The sequence below is a fragment of the Podarcis filfolensis genome, assembly GCF_964270895.1.
Source record: "Podarcis filfolensis genome assembly, chromosome: 14".
In the NCBI taxonomy this organism is placed as follows: Eukaryota; Metazoa; Chordata; class Lepidosauria; order Squamata; family Lacertidae; genus Podarcis; species Podarcis filfolensis.
Genome location: NC_139616.1, coordinates 36229510 through 36250573, shown reverse-complemented (window position 1 = coordinate 36250573; position 21064 = coordinate 36229510). Strand labels below are relative to the sequence as shown.

Here is a 21064-nt window from a genome sequence, read left to right as displayed (position 1 = left end):
AGGTGGCTGTTGCCTGTTGGAACTAGTGGGACAGAAGGCAGGGAGGCCAGCATCAGATGGAGCCGGAGCCAATGATTGGCAGAACCAGAGCCAATGACACGCAGAGGCAAGTAATTTTGGTTTTGTCCCTATCCTCCTCCCTGCTGAGTTCTACAAGGGCATCACGGAGACTAAGGAGGAGGAGAGTGACAGGTAATGACACCCCATACTGGTTGCAAGCAGAAAGGCCAGAAAGTGGGGACTGGTTTGAGGTGATGGGGCAGAGCCCCCTTTCCCCCAATGGACCAGTCTCCACTGCTGCTCTGACACAACTGATAGAAAGGGGTGTGTTGTTGTATGGGAACACAGACCCACCATGTCTTGGGGCACCTTGGCATCTCCAACTGGACAACAACACATTGAGCACAAACTGGGCATAGGGCCAGGCCAGGGGGAGCAAGGTAAATTCTGAAAGAGAGGAAGCTACCTTCCACCAGGTCAGACTAGTCCAGTCTTACCTACTAAGACCAGCAGTACTTCTCTAGGATCTCAGGCAAAGAAGCTTCTATCCCATCACCTGCTATCCCAACCTTCACCAATGTTTTGACCATCAGCTCTAGCCACACATGGAAATGCATCAGAAACTGTGGAATGGACCAAGGATGAATGGGAAGGCATAGAAAAAGCACAGCACTACTACAGGTGCCACATAATGCCCATTCCACATTTGTAAGAACTTGATTGATTCGTGCGACAGTGCTTGCACTTTGGAACTCCCTGCCAATTGAGATGAAGTGGGCACCTTCACTATACTCTTCTTGGTACCAGTTTCCATAAGAAACTGGCATATGGGGAGAGACCTAAGCTTTTTCTTCTTTTTCTATATGCAGGGTTGATGTGTGTATGTGTGTGTTTAATCCAAGGTATATTCATTTTGTATCCCACCGTTCCACTCAAGGAGCTCAGAGCAGTATTTTAGCCTCATAACATAAGAGCCTAAGAGCCTGCTGGATCAGGCCAATGGCCCATGTCGTCCAGCATCCTGTTCTCACAGTGACTAACCAAATGCCTATGGGGAGGCCCCAGGCAACCCCTGAGTGCTCTCCCCAATTGTGACTCCCAGCATCTGGTACTTAGGGGTACATTGCCTCCAACAGTTGAGGCAGAACATAGTCATTTTGTGGCTAGTATTCAATGACATCTTTATCCTCCATGAATTTGTCTAATCCCCCTTTTAATCCATTCCCATTGGTGGCCATCACTACCTCTTGATATGTGAATTCCATCATCTAGCTATGCATTGTGTGAATAAGTACTTTCCTTTGTCTGTCTTGAATCATCCCACATTCAGCTTCACTGGATGTCCAGCTTGACAAAATGGCTCCCGCCCTCCTTGAGGCACCTGACAGTTTCAGGCCTACATCTGTATCAACTGACTTCAGAGAGATGAGGGGGGAGGAGTTGCAGGGCTAATAATTCCTTTCCTGACAGAGGTTTCCTGGGCCTTGAAACCAAAAAACAGCTGCTTTTCATTTCGGTTGGGATATTTTATATTCTTTTTAAACCGATTGCCTTCAGGATGAGGCGAGCTGCAGGGTTAAGTAAAGAAATAAAATAAAACAACAGGGAAACAGTCGACTGCTGCAGTTTTTCCCGTCATGGAGCTGTCATGAGGAGAAAAATGGCACCTGTTGATCTGGCTACTGCGCAGCCACAAAAAGGCAAAGAAGCTAATTTTGAGGCTGAGTTTTATTGCTCTTTGTCCAAGTAAATGCGTGACTTTACAGACAAGTTTCTCATTAAAGTCCCTAAAATATCAGAACTTTGCAGGAATGGTGGAGGAAGTCGATTTTGTTTGCATTTTAATGAGAAACTACCTAATTTTTACTTCTCAAACCAATATGTGAACCAAAATACACCTGTCCTTCAAAATTTGCACTGTGGTGGAGCTGTCTAACCAAACAATGTGTACAAAAATTGATATATCAGGAGAAGTTCCTTGCAAAGATGTGTACTTTTGTCAAAATGTCATACAAAAATGAGCCCTAAAATGCCAGAAAATTTCCATGAATTTAAAACTGGAAAAACTAGAAACTCAGGAGAACTGCAGTAGGCAGATTCTTTCAGTCTTAATCAGAAGTCCGCTCCATAGCAATTTGCAGCAGGGGTCTCACTGGGGCTACCCTGTTCTGTGGAACAACATCCCTGTTGAGATATGGTAGGTGCCCACTGTTTGAACTTTCCAGAAACAACAGGTGGCATTTTTGTTTTGACATGTTTTCCGGAGACTTCACCAGATCCAAAATTCAGTGGCCAGGTACCTTACTGGGACAAGACAATTTGAACATATACTTGAACAACACTTCACTGGCTGCCAATTTGTTTCCAGGACCAGTTCAAAGGGCTGGTTTTGACCTATAAAGCCTTAAACAGCTCAGGAACACAATACCTCAAGGACACCTCTCCCCACATGAACTGAACCAGATCCTTCAATCACCATTTGATGCCCTTCTTCATGTGCCTCCTCCGTGAGAGGTCCAGAGGGTGGCAACATGAGAACAGGCCTTCACTGTGGTGGCTCCTTGCTTGTGGAACGCTGTCCCCAGAGAAGCTCGCCTTGTGCCTTCGTTACATATATTTAGGTGCCAGACGAAAACATTCTTCTGCTCCCAGACCTTTGGCTAATTAAATAATCTATGGCCTTTTAAACTATACAGAGGATATTGTTTTTGTTTGTTACTATGGTATGCATTTTATATTGTAAACTGCCCTCTGCTCCTTGTATAGAAATTTAATTAAAAAAAAAAAAAATTAGGTGTTCATTCTGTATCATTTCAAAATCTATCATTAGCTGTATTTTTTGGTACAGTGGTACCTCGGTTCTTGAACATCTCTGTTGATGAAAGTTTCAGTTTTCAAATGCCGTAAACCCGGAAGCAAATGCTTCCGTTTCTGAACATGCCTCGGAAGTCGAACGGCTTCCACTGAGTGTATTTATTATTTTTCTCAATTTTCTCTATTAAATTTGCAGGCCGCCCTTTGCGCCTCGGTTTCCGAACGTTTCGGAACTCAAATGGTCTTCTGGAACAGATTATGCTCGAAAACCGAGGTACCACTGTACTGTTTTCAAAGCTTTCTTTCAGGTTTTAAAGTGGCTGTAGGTCAGTAGTACACCATCTGCTTTGCATGCAAAAGATTCCAGGTTCAATCCCTGGCATCTTCAGGTAGGGCTGGAAGAATGAACCTCAGAGAGCTTCTGCCAGTCCATGTTGATAATACTGACCTAGATAGACAGGTATTAGGCTGCTTTCTACGTTCCTGTGTTTTAATTGTTTTTATGTAGGTCGCCTCGGGACTCACATGGAAGGCGATGCGTAAATGAATAAGTAATAAAATAATAAAGAGGCTGGCAGGTAACCGAAAAATTCTTTTGTTGTTGTTATATCAGCCTTAAAAAAAGAAATCCGGGACATTTTTTGCACATGTGTGTGTTTTATTGAAGAACATTGCTGGACAGTCCAGACAAGAATCAGGAGAGCTGGCGCTGCTGAAAGGAAAGGAGGAAACAGCCAAGTCGAATGGGAGTTGCTGAGGCAGGCAAAGCATTTAGCAGGGCTGAAAGTCAGGTTCCCTGGGGATGCTGCTTTCTTGGAGGCTGCTCTTGTGTGCTTTGGATCTTCCTCATAAGAGATGGCTGCTGCTGCGGTTTTCCTGACTGGGATACAGCTGACGAAAGACACAGGTGAGGAAAATAAATGAATGGAACTAACCAAATAAATGGGAAGCAAATTGGCTGGGGCCTTACCTTTGGAAACAGCAACGGTGGCCACACCTAAAGACCCTTCCTCTCCTGTTTTCGAAGACTTGGGCATTGGATGTGCTGTGCTTAGAGGCACAGAAATCTGAAGAGTCGAAGGAACAGCCCAGGCTTATTATACCCCCACCCCTCTTATAGGTAAAGAAATTATAGCCCAGGGCCAGTGAAAAACAACAACAAAAGCAGTTCCTGTGACACACCACAGACAGTGTGATATTTCTCCCTCTTCAGGGAGACTCAGCCAATTGTCACTTACAGTAATAGACGAATTGCTGATAAGATCTGCACCAAAGTTTTGCAGTATATCTCCACCTGCTAAGTGGAGTGGTCCAGTTCTGCAGAACGGTAGAGCTGACCCTACCAAAGGTGGTGCAGTGAGTCAGTGCATCTGGCTGTTAAGGATGGTGGTTCAGGCCCACCCAGGGGTGGCTGGGGGCAGGACTCTGTCCTGCATTGCAGGGGGTTAGACTATATGCCCCTTGGGATCCCTTCCAACTCTATGATTCTATGATTTCTACGACTTCTACTGTCTGACATTTCAGTTGGTCCTAATGACATTAGTTTGACATTACTTTTTTGTATCTCAAGCAAAGTCTTACAATGGTAGTGAAACTTCTGAACTGCCGGTAGAGCCCACCAGATCTTGGGAGCTTTAGGCAACTTTGGACCACTTCTTTTATGGATGGATTCACAAATCTACTTGTGGAGCCCATTTATTACTCAAATTCAGTAGCACATATCTGCATGACACCACAATGGCAAATCTTTTAATTGCTGGAAGTGCAACAGCAGGGATCATTCAGTTTGTAACTAAAGAGTTAATTCTATTAATGTTTAGTTAACTAGCCAAGAGGGGGATGCGTGGAGGTGTGGCTTAGTAACAAGATAGAATGCCATAATGTTTGCTGAGGTAGCACATGCTCTGATTGGCTATATAGTTCCGAGGGAGCTTTTCCTCAGTATGTTTGGTTGACTATCTCCCTGCTATGTGCAAGGCCTGAAGCAAGAAAGACAAACTTCTCTGTTATTCTCTTATTATATATTTTATTTGGTTCAATTTTCTGAGTAAAGTGTTATCAGGATTTCTTATCTCTCTGGACTCCATATGCATTATTGACTTTGCTAAGTTCTTGTAGAACTCCTTTTTATTTCAACAGAGCTTGCACCAGAGACTTCTGGATGAATTGTGCCTCCCTACCTGACTGCCTCACACTTCTTGCTCATTGCCTCACAAACATGAGGAGGTGATCCTTCTTTCTTAATGCAAAGCACATGTACCTATTTTTATCTGAGCAGCATTGGAGGCCATCCATTGGGTACAGATATTCATGTTTAGTTAATCCTTTCCTACTCTTGGAAATCTGGGCCTTCTTGCAGAGGAGACAAAAAGAAATGAAATGGGTGAGGAAGGAGCCTTTATTGCAGTATGATAAACAGATGCATCTCAGGGCATAACTACACATGATGTTAATTATGTGATTAGCGATCACACCATGTGTTTTTAAAAATTAAATACCAGGCATTGCTGGGAGATATTATCAAGAAAGCAGCTTGCATGGAGGAAAGGTTTGTGATGCCCCCCCCAGGTGCAATGCCCATGGAATCTACTCTTTCTGCAGAAAACAGCATCTGGGGCAGCACTGACACAAATGGGAGCTTTGTTTCAAAATGATAATTGCTGCACGTTGAGAGGGGTGACTTTGATGGAGGTTGTTGCTGGGGAAGGAAGGCTTCAAGAGCCCCTAGCTACACAATGCAATCTTGATTATAGTTCCCACCCACAACGTCTAGCATTTAATACACACTGCATTATTGCTGATCATGTCATCATTAATGGCACTTGAAGTTAGGGCCTCAGACATAAATGTCTAATCTCTGGACATCCTGTTATTATTGACCCCTTTTCATCTACAACATATAGGCTGCATGCAGGTGTACAGGTATAAACATAGGAAAGCCTCCAGTACACATGCCCCAAAGGAAATCAGGAGCTCCACTCTCACTTTTCAACCAACCACAGTTACTTGTTTAATCCAAACTGAGAGCTGAGGTTAGTGGTAATGATGGTTTAGGGAAACAAGCCAGCATTGTAAACCATGGTTTGAAACTAAACCACAGTTAATGCTAACTACAGTTTGTCCAGGTTTGGATGTAATGAGAAACTATGGTTTAGTTGAAAGTCTTTTGATTTCCCTGCAGCTACACAGAAGAGCAGGGAAGATGGGGAGGCTAGAGCAGAGGCTCCCCCCTATTTATTCCTATAATGCTAACCTCTGATCTTCTTGCAACAGTACCAGTGGAGGGTAGCGGGAGGGCTAGTTCAGTGTTACATACTGTCTACGCTGTACTTTATCTTTGTAGCTTCCTTCCTCCTCATCCACAATTACCCTCTGCAATCTATTTAACTGTCCCTTTGATGAACACTCCTATATTCACCTTTTTTAGTGGCTCATAATTTATCTGCACAGCACAGTGGTGTGTGAGGAAGGGTGGGTGGAGAGGGGGGGGGAAACACCACACATTTCACTCACAGGCCGTTCTTGTGATGTTCCTGGGTGTGCCTATGCTAGATGATTGATGGGCACCATGTTCGGGGCAGATGGAGTGTGCCGGGGGTTCGCCAAGAGCGCTGAGCTGTCCAATATGCTGACGGATGAAGCGTGTCCAGACCATGAGGGATGACACCTCCAGCGGCCTAGCCTCCTTTTGCATCTCTCCCGCCCCCCTCGGCTGCTGTCACGCTGGGGCGGTGAAGGTGATGGAGCGTGTCCGCTCTGCAAAGGACGTCATTGCCTGTGCTATGCAGGAGTTTTTGCTGATGGACCATCTTTCTTCCACTCCCAGCATCTTTTCCACTCTCTGGGCCAGATCCACAGTAAGATGTAAATCATCTTTGCACACTCCGGTTGAAGGAAGTGAAGTTGCGCCAGTCTACAGGGACTTTGCAGTTTACCCCTGTGATTCTTTATTCCTGTCAAAATGTGATTTAGTGAAGCTGAGCTGCGCCATGATGTGTTATCTCAGAGATGCCAGCTGTGCTGGGGGAGTCACCCTGCAAGGCAAGCAGCCTGATCTTGTTCATAAGCCTATGCTGAAGCAGGCCATTAAATGCTTTCTTTAGAATGGGCATGAGGAAACTTGGGTCCCCTAGATTTTGTTGGACTCCAAGTCCACCAGCCCCAGCCACTGTAGCCGGTGGCCAAGGATGATGGACACTGTAGTTCAATGTTCAGGGATGATGGGAAATATAGTCCAACAACATCTGCAGGACCGTGGGGTTGGAGCCAGTACTAGTCATTTTCATGACTTAGGTCTAGTAATTTCAGTTGGTCTACTGTGAGTATAACTTTGTTGTTGTTGTTGTTTAGTCATTTAGTCGTGTCCGACTCTTTGTGACCCCATGGACCAGAGCATGCCAGTATAACTTAGTTGGATTCAACTCACAGATTTTGCACCCCTGCTGTAAACTCCGTCGAGCAGGGTTGAGGAACGTACAGTCTTCCAGATGTTGCTGGACCCCAACTCCCATCACCCTTCATCATTGGTCATGTTGACTGGGGCTGATGGCAGCAACATCTGGAGGGTCACAGGTATATTGAGTAATATAAGAGGACAGTCTTCTTCAAAGGCTTATAAGCCTTTTTGAATGAATGAAATTACACCCCACCCCCCCAACTCTGGAAGGTGCCAATCAAGTGGCCAAGATAGGTCAGGCAAAAAAAGAGGAATAAAAGTGGTGTGAATGGAATTCTACGTTTTGACATGTTCACAAGCAGAAGGCCGTCTCCCAACATCTGGGCTGGGATATTGCGCGTTGCCTAAGAGCAACTCCAGATGTTCCAAAAGCCCTTTATTCATTGCCTTTTATTCATTACATTTTCTTCCTTTCCTCCTTTTCTCTCCCCACCACTATTGGCTCACTAAATCAAGGGAGACAGGCTTTTTAAAGAAAAGCTGGCCAGGGGAAATAAATAAATAAATGGCCCAATGGCAAGATGAAATGAATTCTCTGGAACCAAATAAGCAGATGTGCCTCCCCCCCCCCCGCCAAATGAGGTGAGAGAGGAATGGCGGGGTGCTTCTGAACCTTTGAGCAAGGTTGATTAGCCATGAGCTGAAAGGAAAAAACCGCAATCCTGATACTCGCGAGAAGTGATGGAAAGGAAAGGCTGGTGCTTGGGCAAGAGAGATGGAGAAAAAGATACAGCGGTACCTCGTGTTACAGACGCTTCAGGTTACAGATGCTTCAGGTTACAGACTCCGCTAACCCAGAAATAGTACTCGAGGTTAAGAACTTTGCTTCAGGATGAGAACAGAAATCGTGGTCCAGCGGCACGGCAGCAGCAGGAGGCCCCATTAGCTAAAGTGGTACCTCAGGTTAAGAACAGTTTCAGGTTAAGAACAGACCTCCAGAATGAATTAAGTTCTTAACCCAAGGTACCACTATATTCAGAAAAGTGGCCAGCTGATGCCTGGCTGGCTTCAGTGCATATTCTCCACCTTGTCTGCTATTTCTTACCAACTCTACTTGGTTCAGAGGTGGAAATGGTAAAGAGGAGGGGATTTTGCTTGTCCATAGGACATTTCTAGGAATGTGTGTGGGAGGCATTTCTTAAACTGATGCAAAAGCATCGTTGAGTTATCAGTTAAAAAGAATAATGCTGCCGTGCTTTATTCCAGGGATCAGGAACCTCAGGCCCAGGGCTGAATGTGACCCTCCAGTCATGGTTGCTCATACTAGTGGCTCCTGCACTCAGGCAGTGGCCAGAAAGGTGCCTCAGTAAAGGTTCACAAGCAGACAGTGATGGTGAGTTCCAGAGCTCAGGAATCTTAAGGCTGAGCATTTCATAGTTGGAGATTGTGAGTACTCTGGGTTTGGGGAATAAAATATTCCAAGTGGTTAACTGGAAATCCTGCTCAGCCCAATTCACAAGCTTCTGCAAATAGCAGGCCTAGAAACTTTAGTCACATCTGCACCATATATTTGAAACACATTTAATACACATTTAGAACTCATGGGTTCCCCAAAGAATCTTGGGAACTGTCATTTTGTTAAGGGTGCTTGGAACCGTGTCTCAGGCTGTCCTTAACGTACTTGAGGGTCAAGTTGTTTAGGGCTCTGTGCATCAACAAAAGGACCTTGAACCTCGCCTGGTAGGAAATTGGCAATTTGCGATTATTGGTGGTGCAGCAAATGCTCGGAAGCAGACCTTTTAAAAATTATTATTATTTCTCAGCATATCCACAGCTGAGCCCTTGCATTGAAAAACCCAAGGCTAAGTCCTGGGGAACTATGGCACAAATGAAACACCGGATTTAATCCTGAGTCATCTATATCCAAAACCAACACATTATCATCCATGATCCCATGCTGACTGATGACACAAATCTTTCAGTTTGCTGTCATTGGGCAATTTGACAATCCTTGACATCCAAGTTCTTCAATGAGATCCAAGTCCTCTGCAAAAACGCTGGACATGGAAAGACACAGGCCCACAAAGCAGGCAGGTGGAGGCTGGCTAAGAGCAGACTCAAGTTGGTGGGGCAGTGCCCCATTTGCCCTAACAGATGAGTCCTTCACTGCAATTCTTGGGTATGGGGTTTTTCTCTGTAAGCCTTTCCTGGTTAATTCCTTGTGGAACCTCTTTCTGGCCTCCTCTTAGCAATACACAACAGTAAGGACAGCAGAAAGTAAAATTCACAACTATGTGACAATCTTTCATAGAATTCTAGAAGACGAGATGTAATGTTAACATTAATTGCTTTGTCACAATTTAATATTAAATGCTTGTCGCAGTGTTAAAATGCAGATGTTTTGATTAAACGAATACCTTTCTTAATTTGTACTGTTTATTTCAATTGTATTATTATGAAGTTGTACACAGGGTTCTGCGTCTTTGATGAACTTATCTCCTGTAGATGATATCTATATCTACATACCCACTAGGTACTGCCACCCCTTGCTTGCTCTGTTTATGAAGCCTGTCTACTCCTTTGTACTTCTCCCATACCTGACAGAAACTACCCCTTTTTAAACCTCACCTACCCCTGTACCCATCCCCACCACAGTTTTTCCCCAACCCCTCCCCTTCAGCATTCCAGTGTGGGCAGGTCTATTAGGGTAAATAGGGCACAGCCCCACCAGTCTTGGCCCAATCCCAGCCAGCTCCCACCTGTCCTCTTACTTACACCCAATCATTGGGCGGCACCGGCTGCTAGCTTCCTCCTCCTCAGTCTAAGTGTTGACCTTGTAGAACCTGATACTACAGAGGATGGAGACACAACTAGAACTAGGCCCCATCTGCAGTATAGATTTAAAGCAATATCATACACTTTTAAGCAGCCATGGTTTCCCCACAAAGAATCCTGGGAACTGTGGTTTGTTAAGGGTGCTGGGAGTTGTTAGGAGACCCCTGTTCCCCTCACAGAGCTACAATGGTCAGAATGGCTTGGTGGTCCATCGCTCTTCCCAGGAAACTCTGTCAATGGTAGCTCTATGAGGGGAATAAGGGTGTCCTAATAACTCTGAGCACCCTTAACAAATTACCCTTCCCAGGATTTTTTTTCAAGAAGCCATGAATTTTTAAAGTGATGTGCTACTGCTTTAAATATATAGTGCAAAGGGGGACTTACTTGGCTCTGTGTCTGCCTACTGTTGATATTTCTGCATTTCCATTCTCAATGGGGACCAGATACAGCTGCTAAATAAATGTCATTCTCTCCAAGCAGCCAGAGCAAATCTTTGCTGATTTCAGAACCAGAGTAAAAAGCTGTTGTGAAAGTGGTGGTGGAAAGAACCTGTTGCAAGACATAGTTTTCAATGGGCCATAAGCCATCCCTTGTTTGGCTCAGCCTAGCCCATCACTGTTTGCATTGGCCATTTGCAACATAGTCTGACTCAGCTCTGGGCAGAGCTTTCCAGAATCTTGTAGGTGTGGGAGGAAGGATGAACTTGTGGTCAAATCACATCATCATATTACTGGCATATCTGAAGAACGTCTTTAAAGAAACAAGAAAAGGGTCAGATTTTCAACTGACTAGTTGTTGCACAAGTGTTGTGGATGGCTCTATTTTGGAAAAAAACCTGCCCCAGGTCCGTCTTTTGATCATTGGTTGTTTAAGACTTGGGAGATTGCATTACAAAGCTGAATTAAAATACCTTCTCAAATCAGAGAGAATGCCATTTCTTTATATTTGAACTGATATCTAATTTTATTGTAGCTAACAGGACCAGTAAAAGGGGCACGGGTGGCACTGTGGGTTAAACCACAGAGCCTAGGACTTGCCGATCAGAAGGTCAGCGGTTCGAATCCCCGCGACGGGGTGAGCTCCCGTTGCTCCTTCCCTGCTCCTGCCAACCTAGCAGTTCGAAAGCAAGTCAAGGTGCAAGTAGATAAATAGGTACCGCTCCAGCGGGAAGGTAAACGGCGTTTCTGTGCGCTGCTCTGGCTCGCCAGAAGCGCCTTAGTCATGCTGGCCACATGACCCGGAAGCTATACGCCGGCTCCCTTGGCCGATAAAGCAGGATGAGCACCGCAACCCCAGAGTCGGTCACGACTGAACCTAATGGTCAGGGGTCCCTTTACTTTTACCTTAACAGGACCAGTGGTCAGGGATGATGGGAATTGTAGTCTCAAAACATCTGGAGGGCCGAGTTTGCCTATGCCTGATCTAGTCCAACTCCCTGCAATGCAGAAATCTTTTGCTGAATGTGGAGCTCGAACCCAGACCTTGAGTTTAAGAGTCCTGTGCTCTACTGACTGAGCTATTGTGCCATCTCTTTGCTGCAATGGAGGGAGGTGAAGACCTAGGCATGGAAGACTGTGCCAAACTTTATTTATTTACTTTTCCACTGGTCCTTTGCATCCTGCCTCCCCCAGAACTGATGGCTACATAAATCCCACCTCTTTGGAGACTGCTACATTCAGATGCATATATACTCTCTCTGTGTGTATGGGTTTCCCTCTGGTTATATTTCAGAGAAGGAGCAGGGTCTCACCCACCCACCTCCTTTAAAAACAAAGATGACAAAGTATAAAAGGTATTTAGTGCACAGCTGGCTCAGTCTCCCTTCCCCGAGGTTCAAAATATATGAAGCACAATCAGATCCTAATTTCAGGCTGCTCCTAAAATTCCAATTACATCACAGCCACCTATTTTAAATGCCGTTAAAACTGGCTCAGCTTCCCCCATGCATGTTCTGCATGTCGCCACATGCGTTTGAAAGCAATGGTCAATGTGCTTTATGGCACATTGGGACGTATCTCCCACCCCTCCCTGACCTGCTTTTCCAGATGGGAGTTTATGAGATCTCCTCATCCAGAATATTAATAACGGGACTTGGAGGAAATGTACAAACAGAGTCACTGGGGTTTATAGCCAAAGAGGATGCGAGCGGAGATGTATGGGAAAAGGTGAGCACACCAGATGTTTATCTCTGGTAGCTGTTCTAAGCAAAAGGGAAGTCGAGGTCATGCAGGGCTGTAACCCTAGGGCTGATGGGGTGATTTAAATGAGCCAGGCTTCTCAGAAATGTAATGAATTCATTAATTTAGTTTAATTTACATCCTATTCCTTCAGTTTTCAATAAAATTTTCAGGCTGCAGAATAAAACATGAAATAACAGAAAATAAATGTGCTACCCCGTCTCCCAAGTGTACGTTTTGTTGTTGTTTAAGTTTCTAGACCCTTTGCTTGTGAAGATATAAGGCAGAAATGGACAGGAATTTGCCACCCAGTTGCTCCTTACCAAACAACCCATGGATATTGAACACAACCACTCCCTCCTAGTATTCTGGTCAATTATTGTCTGGTTGATTGAGTACATTTATATCTCATTCAAGGAACTCAAAGTGGTATACAATCCCCTAATTCTTGATAACCAACTTTAAGGTCCTTGTTCTCCCTTCTTAGGGTTCTTTATCCTTAAACTGGACAGGCCTTCAAACAGAAGACTCATTCTGCCCATGCAAAACGGAAATGGACTGAAATAGATTGATCCTTTCATTTCTAGACAAGGAGGCTACTGCTTACAACTCTCTTTATGGGCTTCCCAGAGTTAGCCAGTCTTGGAACCAGGATGATGGCTTAGAGCAGAGGTGGGGAACCTTTGGGCCTCCAGGTGTTGCTGAACTGCAGCTCTCATCAACCTCAGCTTGCATTGCCAATGGCCAGGGATAGCGGGAGTTGTACTTCAGTGACCTATGGAGGACAATATTTCCTTACTGCTAGATTAGATCTTTGGCTCTTCTTTCGTTCTTCTTATGACTATCTTCCTCAAGATGTGATCTGCGGCACCCACTGAAGAACATGCAGCTTAGCGGACTGTGCTGTGACATTGAACAGAAAAGTCTTACTACAGTGGAGGTCCATGCCATTGTCTCAGGAAGAAATATTTGGCTGGGTTTGGCTCTGTTCTTTGGAAGAGTTTTCATTTCTACTAATGAGATGAAATTGGCAACCGGGTTGTCTCTGAAAGCTGTGGCATTCAGGCATTCAAAATCATTAGCCATTTGGAGGGGGAAATTAGGTCATGGAATAAGAGTGGACAAGAAGGGCAGACACAATAATGAAGTGAATCCAATAAGCAAAGTGCTTCCATTTGTCTTGGACCCCACAATGCTTTATTACCATTAACTTTCCTCCCTACGTGCTGTGCATCTGGTAGGCCGAAGCCATTTATTTTGCACTGCGTGGGTTCTTGAAAGGGTTGGGGGAACAGGCTTGTGTTTATTTTGACAACAGAAAGCTCTGCTTCTTGGAGTTTCTGGATAATGTGATTTGTCCAAGATGAAGGAATAAATGGTTTATTTTAATCCCTTGTATACATGGGCTGTTGTATAAATACAGAATGTGCTGTTACAAAGGCATTGTGGTTTATTACACTATTAGAGGGGCCAGGTTTGCCAGCCCCAGTTAGGGGGTCTTCAAGGGAAGATGGAAAATTTCACACATTGAGAGGCGACTCACTGAATCCACCTTGTGGGACGATGTCAGGCTTGTCCCAAGCACCCGCCAATCCATGGTTTGTATCTTTCTCCAACTGCAGGAGAATCCAGGATTATACTTGATTATACTTGAGATGCTGCTGAACTACAACTCCCATTTTCCCTCACTATTTGCCCATGCCGGCTCAGGCTGATGTGAGTTAGGAGTCCAGAAACATTTTGAGGGCCACATTTTTAGACCAGAGGTGGCTAAGCTTTTGACCTCCAAATGCTGCCAAACTACGTCTCCCATAATCTTTGGCTATTGGCCATGCTGGCTCAGACTGATGGGAAATACAGGTCCAGTAAAATCTGGTTAGGCCCCTTTGCCTCTGTTAGGCTGTCAGTGACACTTCAGTTTGGTGATGTGCAGAATCATAAGAGATCAGTCTCAAATCCAGATTTCTGTTGCTCCAGAGCACAAGAAGGGGAAGAGGGGTAATGAAACCAGGGCCTGGAGCTGCAGGCCAGCTCTACCAATTAGAAGGGAAGGAGAAGCCCTGTTTTAAATGGACTGAAATTCACTGCACACAGAATTGCATTCTGTCACAGGGAACCAGCCCTGTAGGCTCTTGCTCCCACCTGCGTTGCCTCATCCACACCTTGTGAAATGTGGAACACTCTGTCAGCATCTCTTCTGTGTCCTCAAAAGCTCAACTGTCATGTGTTCGCACAGATGCAACTTCTTGTAAGCCTTGGTGCTCTTGAGGAAGTATGTAAGAGCAGGGAGAGGTCAACAGTGTGCAAGCTGAGGGACAGGGAAGCATAGCTGAGCCATGAGGTAGCGTCAACTGGGACAAGTTGAGGTCCTATAGCCTTGGTCCCTTTAACCTCATTCTCTCCATCACCACAGCACTGGGAAAACACTCACAGAAGGAAGCCAGCAGGTTTTGCCAGATGGCTGACCGCGCTGACCCCAACCATTCCCCCACCTTTAACTCTTCCTTAAGAAAACAAGGAGCGGGCCAGCCAATCAGTTTATGGCTTCCTCTTGTTCAACCATGTTCTTTGGCTGTAAACTCCGTCTTGCTTGGCCAGCATCCTCTATTTTGGCTGGACTGAGGGTAGAGTATTGCTTTTATAGGTGCCTGTAAAACAGCCGGTAGAATTTGGATTATTCATGGAGATGGTGCAAAAAGAAAAATTATGAAAACAGGAAGAAGAAGAAGAAGAAGAAGAAGAAGAAGAAGAAGAAGAAGAAGAAGAAGAAGAAGAAGAAGAGGAGGAGGAAAATACCAAACTCTTTCCTTGACCCTACAGCTGTGGAGGTAAAGAAAATACAGTATGTGTGGAAACCTCAACAGGTGGCTGGTCCATGTAGAGCAACAGGCATAACCACCCTCAGTTTTGCCCATAATTAGTAAACAGAGAAACAGGAGAATATTCAGTAGTGCTGTCCTTCAGTTTCTCAAAAGTTTTCTTCCCCCTGCGAAAGAGGCCTCTGTTTTCTGCCTAAATGGCAGGGCACTTCAGAATTTCTTTCAAATTTTAGTAGGTTTGGGGTAGGAAATGGGCGACTCTCTCAATTTCTGTTTCTCTCAGTTCCTAATTTTCCCAGTCTTTAGTTCCATTCTCCACATTTCCACATCAGTTTGCATTTGTTTAAAAAAGCCCTAATGAAAATCCATCAGCATGTTAGCGCAATTTTTTCCAATTGCACACATTTTTATATGCAACTTTGTCCAACAAATGCATTTCCCCCTAATGCCACACTTTCCCTTAATGCCATGTTATTTCCACTAATATATACATCTTAATGCAGTCTTTACACTAGCATTTGTGTTTTTGTACACATTGCTTGGCTGGAGAATACTGTACACATTGCTGAATTCAGAGGAACTCAAATATTGAAGGATGGCTATGTTTCAGTTTGCATATTGTTTCAGAAAGTGTGAATTAGGTTTGCCTTTAAATGCAAATTGAAATACATGTTGAAAGCCTTGGATGTTTAATTATCCAAGTTACCAGTTAGTTGGAAGAAGGAAATTCAGGCAAGTCAAGTGAGGCTATTAACACCACAGACCAGAATGTGGTTGGTTCACTTCAGAGCAGGACTTTGGTATAACCACGCAAGGCCACAGTCAGCAGAATAACTCTTAAGACTATAAAGTCTTACTGAGTTTCACTGGGGCCTGGTAATCAGATCAGACTACTATGTTGTTCCAATGACTACCCCATGTTAGGGTATGTTCTCTCTCCCTCTCTCAACTGGTTATTTTTTATTTAACAGGTATACATCTTTGAGAAAAGGAGAAAAACCAAGGGGAAGGGAAAATACACAGCATGGACATAGTACGTATATAAAAAAGGTGGCATGACTACAGATTTTACAATATTTTTGATATTGATGATCCATGGGATATTCTCTAATTAAACATTGGATATTTGATACAATTCTTAGCCCCCCTCAGCACACCTTCTCTCTCTTACACATGCCATACTCACACACATACACACCTTGCTGGAACAAATGTGTTATAACGTACACTTACTAGGCTCTTATAAACTGATTACCTGGAAAAACCCATTAACTTTTTTTGCATTTCAGATTGAAACATGAAGGAGCCTTTATTTCCATCATTAAATTTATTTATTTAATTATTTAATTATCATAAACAAAGCAGGAGTTCTTTGCATATGTACAATTACAAACCAGCACTCAACCTCATCTGTAAGCTAATAACATTAGATCGCGCCCTATTATTGGAAAGCACTGTTTGTTTTTCTCCATCTACTCTTTTGCTGATGGTTCATTCAAATGATGAAATGGTTACTCCCACAGTACCTTGTCCCATAATTACTGTACTCTTGAAGTGTGTGACCCCTGGATCTTGTGATAGAAGGATATATGTTTCCATGCAGAGAGAGGTGGCTTGCAAATGGTTGCATTAACAACCCTGGAAGGCATTCTCAAGAACACATTGTCCTAGATGCTCTCAAATGCGGATTCCGTCCACATGAACTGCTGGAGTAAATGCACCACTATAAATGTCCTAATGCTGCTGCTCAAAATGTATTGCCTTTTCTGGAATGGATATTCAAGCACAGAAGACGTGTCTACCCTATATGTTCTGAAGGATGCATTCATGTTTCAAGTATGGCTTTTCTGTATAAAAGTGACTGTTTTAGTTGCAGTATAACCAGCAAAGAGTCTTGTAGCATCAGCTTTATTGTAGAACAAACTTTTCAGGGACTTCTATCCCACTTCATTGGATGCATGAAGTGTTACCTGTATGCATCAACTACACTTTTGAAAAAGCTTTAGGAGCAAAAAAGCTGGTACGATATGGTCCATTAGAACATCATGCACAAGCAGTGGCAGCTGGTGCCCATTGGGACTGGTGGGGCAGAATGCAGGCAGCCCAACACTAGGTGGAGCCAGAGCCAATGACAGGTGGGACCAACTAATTCTAGATTTGCTCCCATCCTCTTTCCTGCTGAGTTCTTCCAAGGGCAACCATGTGATTAAGGAGGAGGAGGAGGAAGCTGGCAGGTACCACCGCCACCTGCTAGACTGGTTGTAAGAAGGCAGCAAAGTGGGGGCAGGCTGGGGGCAGATTGGGATTGGTGTAGCAGCGCCTTATGTGCCCTAATGGATCAGCCTCCACTGTGTGCAAGTCGAACAATATCATATACAGTGGTACCTCAGGTTAAGTACTTAATTCGTTCCGGAGGTCCGTTCTTAACCTGAAACTGTTCTTAACCTGAAGACCACTTTAGCTAATGGGGCCTCCTGCTGCCGCTGCGCCGCCGGAGCCCGATTTCTGTTCTTATCCTGAAGCAAAGTTCTTAACCTGAAGCACTATTTCTGGGTTAGCAGAGTGTGTAACCTGAAGCGTATGTAACCTGAAGCTTATGTAACCCGAGGTACCACTGTATACTGAATGCAAACATTCTGGGTGTGACATCTGGTATGCTGGAACAATAGGGCTTTGTAGATGATTTAGAACCCACAAAGAAATAATCCTTGACAAAGGAGCTCCAACAGTCTATTTCAAAATATTTCAGTTTTGATGGCTGCCACCTCGTTGGCTTGGAAAAATGTCCCTCTGAACAACCAACAAATCTGGAGGTATTTGAAGAGAGGGAAAACTTCTGGGCAGGGATAGAGGAATTACTCTACTACACTCAGTCCATGCCATTTTCACATGTGCCATTTCCACAAGGACTTTTGATCCTGTTATTTGCATTAATCTGCAACATTTTTTAAAAAAAACTTTACAAAAGTTTGTGTTTAAAATTGTAAATATTTTTGAATGTATTTGCTCTCAAAATACACATTTCAAAACGTTAAATTTACCTCAAAAATCTACATTTTAAAATGCTTGTGGGATGGGAGCGGGATTTGAGCCAAGGACTGTGTGACAATATTTGGGGAAATGTAAAATCTGATGAGTACCTACATTCAAATCTGCACGTTTGATTGGGTGACTCCTTAGTTATCGGATTCCAAAAGCATCCATACTTCTGGATCTATAGACTTAACACACTAAGGCTGTAATCCTATATACAATCTTCCTGGGAGTAAGATCCCTTGAACCCAATGAGACTTCCTTCTGAGTAGACAGGTTCAGGACTGCACTTTAACTTAATTTGAAAGCTGACATTTAATTATTTCCTTAAAACAAAAAACCCCTCTCATATAAGCTACCCTGCTTAATAAGACTTTTCCCATCCTGACTGTGTTCTTAAGACTGTCACCCTAGCATCCACTGCTCATTTGAAAACCTAGCTGGATTACCATGGAAGGCTGAAACCAAAGCTTTGAAATAAATAGCCTTACTATTTTATCTCTTCTGGGCTACCCACTTATTTGCCTTTAACAGTATGCTTCTTAGATCTACTGTCTATATGCAGCGCTGGATTTAGGGTGGTGTGGGAGGTTGCCGAGCTGAGGGGAAGCAAATAAGAAATATTTACCTGAAGGAGCATCTCCACCCCCATCGTTCAGCCCGGACACTGAGGTCCAGTTCCGAGGGCCTTCTGGCGGTTCCCTCATTGCGAGAAGTGAGGCTACAGGGAACCAGGCAGAGGGCCTTCTCGGTAGTGGCACCCGCCCTGTGGAACGCCCTCCCATCAGATGTCAAAGAGATAAACAACTACCTGACATTCAGAAGACATCTTAAGGCAGCCCTGTTCAGGGAAGTTTTTAATATGTAACACTGTACTGTTTTTAACACTTGATTGGGAGCCGCCCAGAGTGGCTGGGGAAACTCAGCCAGATGGGCGGGGTATAAATTATTATTATTATTATTATTATTATTATTATTATTATTATTATTATATTTAGGGGACATACCAAATTTTGTCCTAGCTCAGGGCACCATATTACCAAAGTCCACCCCTGCTGTATGCCACAGTCAATCTATTACTCTTTGTTCCATTTCTCATTGGCACGGTAAGAATACTCTTGCTGGATTCAACCACAATTTTAATCTTGTCTAGAGGTGGCTGTCCAGATATTTTGGACTACAACTCCCACCATTCCAGACCAGTGGCTAAGCTAGCTGGGGCTGATGGGAGTTTGAGTCCAGCATCATCCTAGACCTACACCAACATTCTATTTACAACAGAGAGAAAGCCAATGTGTCTTGACGTAAAGGAAATCCTCCTCCCCTAGTTGTTCGTTCTGCTGAGTATTGAGTATTCATATGTATATTGCTTCTGTACATTTAAAGTGAAGAAGGGTAAGCTATCCTTCTTGTTTTCATGCATTGCAAAGAGGAAATTGTGCCTCAAACACACATTATCATAAGCAAGTGAACATCAACAACATCTCATGAGAAGTAGCATTTACGGTTCTTCAAACAGTGATGCTTTACGCATCATAAAAAAATTACCCAATCTGGCATGGGGGTGAGTAGCAGCAGTGGTTTTTTGGCTGCGCAGGGTGGGCTTTCAATCTCAGGAGGTTCTTTCACAGCTGTGAAAGGAAATTCTTCCAGGCAAGGGAAGCTGGCAGGCTGAGCTACAAGTATGAGCAAGATGAAAATATGAAGGAGGATGTCACTGCAATTATTCCCACCAACCAGGGGACTTGGCAACAGGTGTGAGAGGGCTATGAACAAGAACCACCTTGGTGGAGACCACATAACTGATCTGGTGTGGTGTCTGCCCATTAAACTTACTGGGGGCAGACAAGCTACAGCAATCTTAATTTCTTTAGAATGCCTCTGGACTGTATGTTGAGGCCCAGAGGCATTCTGGGAAAATTAAGGTGGTGGTATCTGCAGCTGCTTGGCTTGATGTTTCTTCAAAATGTGTATGAAAGCAGTTTTTTAAAAATGCCCACAAACCAAAGGGAGGTGTTGGCATTTGGGCCCTCTAAGATTTGGATGCGGTCTCCCTGAACCTCCACTTGCCCCTGCAGCTGACAAAATGGTGGCCTAAGGTGCTTCAGTCAGTCTAGATGGGAAATGAGGAGATATGCTTTTCAAGGAAAAAGCTTGGGCAGACCAGACATGACAATGTTGTGGCCTTATGTACCCTGGCTGGACCTGCCTTGCAAGTCATGTGGGCAAAACAACAATGAAAGTGCTTAGACTATGCTGAAATGGCAGCCAGATGGCTTTTGAGACTGCTGCTAAAAAGAATTAACATTGGCACTGAGCCAAGGTGCTCATCATCTCATCATGCACTTGTTCAAGCTGATGAAATCACCATTCTTTGCACCAAACAGATGGCAGGATAACCTTGTGTACCTACAAACCCTCTGCGGTGATCTGTTGGTGACTTTAAATAGCAGCTGTTTTTAAACCAAAGTACTAAAAACAATGATAAGGCTGGCTTTAAGAATTGAAAGCCATTGCTATACATGTGATACACTGTTCGGTTTAAGTGTCTCTGGGCTCCAGAGTTCATATGTCATTATTTCCCCCACTTTCCATAAGCAGTTAAATGTTTGGTCCTAAGTGTGCAGACCCTCTGTGACATTGGAGCAACTGGGCCAATGGCAGCCGTGACAGCCCAGGCAGTCTACTTTCTGTGATGTCAGAAAAGCTGAGCCGATGGCAACCAGTAGGCAGTCATGGCGACACTTCAGGAAAAGCCTTCGGTGACATCAGAACCATTGAGCCAATGGAAGCCAGAAGGCAGATGTGAGATTGTTCAAGCAAGTCAATGACAGACATAATGCCTTAGACCTTCTTTGGGGCTCCTGATATCACAGACAGCTTGCAAGTATAGGACTGGCTTGCAATTTGTTAGTCACAGTAAGAAAAGTTTACTGTCTAATCAGAGCAGATGAGTTAAGCATCTAGTGAGATAGGAACAGACATTAAAA

At 44.1% G+C, this 21064-nt stretch overlaps 2 long non-coding RNA genes across 2 annotated transcripts; both read left to right on the top strand.

Moving 5' to 3' along the window:
* Nucleotides 1-3011: 3011 nt before the first annotated feature.
* LOC310749047 lies at nucleotides 3012-8615 on the top strand. The gene is made up of 4 exons (XR_014541458.1): nucleotides 3012-3088; nucleotides 3323-3392; nucleotides 3482-3721; nucleotides 8477-8615. It is a non-coding gene; the product is annotated as an uncharacterized lncRNA (long non-coding RNA).
* A 4385-nt stretch (nucleotides 8616-13000) lies between these two features.
* LOC310749053 lies at nucleotides 13001-16211 on the top strand. The gene is made up of 3 exons (XR_014541465.1): nucleotides 13001-13820; nucleotides 14867-15050; nucleotides 16013-16211. It is a non-coding gene; the product is annotated as an uncharacterized lncRNA (long non-coding RNA).
* Nucleotides 16212-21064: the final 4853 nt, after the last annotated feature.